General features: G+C 39.8%; 1 protein-coding gene across 1 annotated transcript in view; it reads left to right on the top strand.

The window, feature by feature from the left end:
* Positions 1-5,309, top strand: part of LOC131663088 (N-alpha-acetyltransferase 15, NatA auxiliary subunit) — a 55,812-nt gene that overhangs the window by 28,516 nt on the left and 21,987 nt on the right. The window lies entirely within an intron of this gene.

The raw sequence follows: 5,309 nt of genomic DNA, 5'->3' as shown, positions 1-5,309 counted from the left end.
TTTTCACCAACAGTAGCTCATCGCAATTATAAAAATTGCTGACACTAAAGTCGCATCAAAGCTATATCAAAATTTCCAATACATTGAATATATGCGATGCACGAATTTTATTTAAATTCTAGATTTTTCACAACTTTGTAATGATGCTTCTGAATCGATCAAAGATCTTATCAACGTCTTGTAAATAAAATTTTCTGAAAATGTTTGTTTGCAAAAAAGCATCAAAACGTTCCAAATGCATGTACAGATACATTCAATTACTCATTATATTAAGTCTCAATTGTTAACAAAGCTCTACCTTTCAAAACTCTTATAATCTTGAGCTTTTAACTCATTACCTTAAAAAATACTTTACATAACTGCGCCAGGATAGGATGATTTGTGTTTGCAATGCGACGTCCTCTGCTTTGCTATTCATGAAGTCGCTCGCTAGTAGGCTGCTTCAGTCGATGTTAACCAGGCTGCTTTGATTCAAACCAAAGTATACGTTTACAAAGTGTATCCGCTGATGCTAGCGGATTGAAGTTTCAGAAGTGCGATGTATTTTCCGTCATCGAAATTTTTTTCCTGAGAGTCGCAATGCTTCCTATTTTAATTAATCAGACAGCTGCTTCTTTAAACTATTTTAATTTTAACTTAGATCTGCAAATAAGCATTTTCAATAAAGAAATTTTGTAATTTCAGAGCAAAAAATAATTGGCTTGGATTTGATTAAACAAAATTCCAGGAGATGATGGATATTTTTTGATAGGAATTTGATTTGAGCCCGCAATAAAGCACAATGGCTTTGTCAAGAGAAAAACATGAATATCGCAAAAATTCCAAAGGTACCCGTGCATTCCTCAGTGGCGCCTACCTACATGTTTCGTGGCACAAGCATCTGTCGTTCGTTTGTTTTGAAAAATAAAAAGGAAATCGAAAGGCAGCAACAGCCGTAAAGAAACGAAAAAAGTATCTGGCGAATCAGCGTCACGCGCCAGTCGTAACTGTGTCACACACGTCCCTCGCGAAAAATTCTGAGCGCGTACGGCCGTCTCGTCCGACTGGAATTATTAACCAATTGACACTGACAGTGAAAGAGACCAAACATAATTGTGAACCGCAAGGAAGAAAGTACGATATACAAACTTGCTCGCTTACGTGCATCTCATACGTGCACGTCTCTCTGCAGACTGGCCTCTGATTGCATACATACGTACAGCGCTCCATTAGTCAAAGTCTTTGGTCTTCGGTGGCCGCTTATTAACCGTGCGCGTGCATAAGTGTGGCTATTTGCACGGCATTACGTTTCCAATTGCATTTTTTGCAGACCTTGCATCCTTAAGTTTTCATTGCTCATGTTTTTGTTACTAGCTGCATGATAGTTTTCTAAATTCACTAATGTGTAAGTCATTAAAAACCGCGTATCATGTAATAGTGCAAATGTAGCGAATATTACCTTTTTCATAGTGTTCAATCAGAAAACATTATCGTCGGCTGGCTTGGCGAAAACATCTTATTTGTGTTTTTATTCACAAAGGATCACAAAGCCGCAGGTTCCTGAATCCTAAAAATTGCTGTAAGCATGATTTGACAAAAATAGACGGGAACAATACTTTGGTATTTCGTGACGAATTTTAATACCCGGTGTCTGCCATAAATCGCGTTGCCAAGTCAAATTTGGCGTTCTTGTTGAATCAATCGAGAATACAATTTTGAATGCACTCTTCTCGCTCACAATTTTTCCGGAGTGGGGTTTGCCAAAAATGATGTCATTCTTTAGAGATTTCTTTTGTCGTTAGCTTCATGCTCTAAAAAGTTACCTTATTTGGTTGATATTTTTTACATCGATTTAAATATATTAAAGTTTACGATTTTTCGTAATATATTTTATTCGTCAGACTTAATTAAAGCGGAATTCTAATGATGTTTTGATAAGTTTCTCAGTGTCATTCCAATGCCGTCCAACAGCTAATGATGAATCATAAAACACTTTCAAAAGCTAACAAGATAATTGATACATTTATGTATTTACGTGTAGGCAATTGTCGTCCGCACCGATCGTTTAGATTTTTCCTTAGCTTCCATAACTAAAGCGCAGAACATTTGCATTTCAAAGTGTGAATGAATATCTGCGGCAGATCTACAATAACAATTCCAAGTCATGACGTAACAATCTTTCAATTTGAGGAAAAAACTGCGATTTATTCGTTTTTTTGTATGACGCATGTGCTTGTATCCCATCAAAATAGAATGACGCCTCCGAGGAACTTCTAAACTTAGAGCTCACAAGCTTTTCCATTGATCTTGATAGACATCATTGACTTGTCTCGTTTCGCGGCCGTGATTCATAAGCTTTTGCCGCCCACTCGTCTTTCAACACCTCGATAAGCCGTTCTTCTTGTGTATTTAAAACGTTAGAAATCGCAGTAGCAACATTTTCATTTCCTACTGCCGCGCTCCTTCGATCAAAAGTACAATCGTCCTCAGAACTTTTCATTAAGAGTCCCGGCGAAATTGAAAATAAAAGTCAAGTAAATTGTCGTACTGTACTTTCGGTACTTTCGTTTTCGCAAACGTTAATCTTATAATTCATCGTCTGAAATCTCTTTGTACGCCATTCATCGGCAGAGCTCTGACAACGTTGGCTTGTTTCTCACGAGAGTGCTTATCAGTCGAAATCAAAGAAGCAGGAACCACGTAGCACGCATTCACACGAGGCTCTCGCGCCAAGAGCATCCGTCGGCGCTGCACGCAAGAGCGATAAAACAGATGACGCCCGCACCGCGACTCCAAGTTATGCGCGTCCGGCTATAGTGCCAATTCCAGTTTGGCCGGCCTTCGTCGAGGTCGTAGTCCCTTTTTTCGTGCCACGCCGCCAGCTATTTCCAGTCGGTCCTCGCGCCGCACTCTCGTCGTTTCTGCGGCCGCTTGTTTGCGAAGATTCTTTGGATTTTCTTCCGCGTGCCACGCGCACACTTTATTGTTCCTCTTGCGTTGCCCGACTGCCACTGCGCGCGTACTCGCGTGCATGTGGGTCATGGCCCGTACAAGAAAAAAAGTAAACAATGCGAAGGCGACCGACCCAGTTCGCGAATGTCTTAGGCTTTCGCTGTGCGTCTGGTTTATTTCTGTTTGATATTTCTACATCGCTTTCGCAGTCGAAAAGTAACGTGCGTGGGTATAAGCGCAGCGAAGAGTACTAGTCCCGCAGAATGCCGAGGGAAATTCAATTTCAATCTATGCAAATAATGCTTTTGTGCGCGTACAAGAGAACCGCTTATATGTGCTTTGCGCACAAAACCCAAGTAACATTGGCACTTTAATCTTTATCAGCTGAACGTATATTCTTTAGAATAAACGTATGAACTTTTGTGAATGTCCTTTGGCGTTCGAAGAGAGAAAGTAGCATGCGCAGCTTTGTTTATTTCGAAAGATTTTTCTTTCTTTCCACCATTAGCTTTCTTGGCCGGTCGACGTGTGTATCGCCTATTCATGCGTTTCCTCTTTTTTTATGCGACATTTCTACAATAACTGAAAGAGTGCCGCTCAGGCATTTCTCGGATGTATTAAGTAATCATAGCAATCAGTGCTCTCGTTCGTTATACGCGCGGACTTTCGTTTTTCTTTTTTCATGTTGACCTTTCTATTATGCTTCGATAACTCGCTCAAGGGGTTTCGTTCTCTCCGCTTCGGAGCAATTTGCACAATAACTGGATCATTTTCGTGCTAGATAACAATTACCGACTTTCTTCGTTTCAAATGTCGTTACTTCATCAAAATACGGGTACCTTTTTGCGTGTCGGTTCTTTAAATAAATGCAAATTACTCCATTATTGTTATTACGTGGCCGATTCGAGCACCACTCAATCAGCGTTCGTGTTTACATAAGTAAATATTCGTAAGCAACGAGCGCAAAAAGTGCGCCTCTTAAATTAATAATTTACAACGTACTTCTGTGAGATTACGCATATTGTGATAGTGGTTGTTTATTATGTTTTACGCGCGCGTGGCACAGCCGAGACTTGATTTGATATGCTCGTAAATAACAATGTTATTTGTTTCATCGCAAATACTTTCCGTTTTGCGCTGAATTATAATTCTATTTTTCTAAAATATCTATAATATATTTCACGGAGAAAATAAAGCTGAGGCGAAAATTCTGATGGATGATGAACCAAACACCAACCGATCATTTATTTCCTTCGCTTTGAAAATAAGCAGCTTACCGAATTGCCAAACAATGTGCATACGTAGCTTTTAAAAATTGCCCAACGTATCAGTTCTCTTTTCGCTTTGCCGAATGACTTTCCTCGCCCGAACGCCAATGACTTTGGCAAAAATAGGCATCCGAATAAAAAATAAATGAGAGGAGGAGAGTGTGTGTACACGTTGGCGTCGTTCTCGTGCGTATACGATTTTCCACAAAAGCGGCAGCAACGATTTGCGGCAAAACTTGATGCGCCAATTAAAACGGCGAAACGGCTAGGCGGAGTGGAAGGGAGGAGGGAGGACGACAACCCCGACATGGTGTGAAACTCATGGGAAGTCTGTCTCTATTGCTTCGAGCCAACCAATTCAAGATCATGGTAAAGGTACAGCTATAGCATGGCACGCTAATTGCGCGTGAACTTCGCCATCTTCGTGCTATTCTTTTACCTGTACTTGAGCGCGTGAATCTCGGAGGTGCGTGTGATATTCGCCTTGAGAGAAAAAAAAATTTCAATGAGAGAGTGAGTTTTCTCCTTAACCAGGGTTGATCGTACGATATTGAACTTGGTTCCAACGTCAGTTTTTTTGTTAATGCATGATTCCCGTTGTAATTGTTGTATATCGCGAATTTATTATACTGTATAATTGAAAGATTTTCCATTTTAAACACTGTTTAAAGAATGTTATTTTTTCTGTTACAGGTGAGTTGCTGAAAATGTATTTTTTCTCATTTCCCAATGTCACGTGAGTCACATAATCCCTTACTGCTAAATCTTACATTTGTTAACCGTACGTTCGTACGTCATTATGGAAGTGAGCGGTTTTGAACTTGAGTCGTGTTGTTCAACTGAAATTGCCAATTTCACATCAGATTTACGTTCACCGTTATTTGGAAATCACAAATGCAAACGGATTGGTATTGACTCGCGGAAAGAAAAGAAAGTGATAAATACTGGTATAAAACCAGTTTAGAAATATAAAACAGGTCGATTTCGTGCAAGGTGATCTTGCATTTTTGGAAAAAGATGAGAGAGTAGAAGCTCTTAATAATACAGAATTGCACGGAAACTGGTCTGGCGTTTATATTGGGGATATAACAAAGAAAACTAACACGAGTT

Source organism: Phymastichus coffea, unplaced genomic scaffold (assembly GCF_024137745.1).
Source record: "Phymastichus coffea isolate CEN01 unplaced genomic scaffold, Cenicafe_Pcof_1.1 PCOF00031, whole genome shotgun sequence".
Taxonomy (NCBI): domain Eukaryota; kingdom Metazoa; phylum Arthropoda; class Insecta; order Hymenoptera; family Eulophidae; genus Phymastichus; species Phymastichus coffea.
This window is presented reverse-complemented; position numbering and strand designations above follow the sequence as displayed.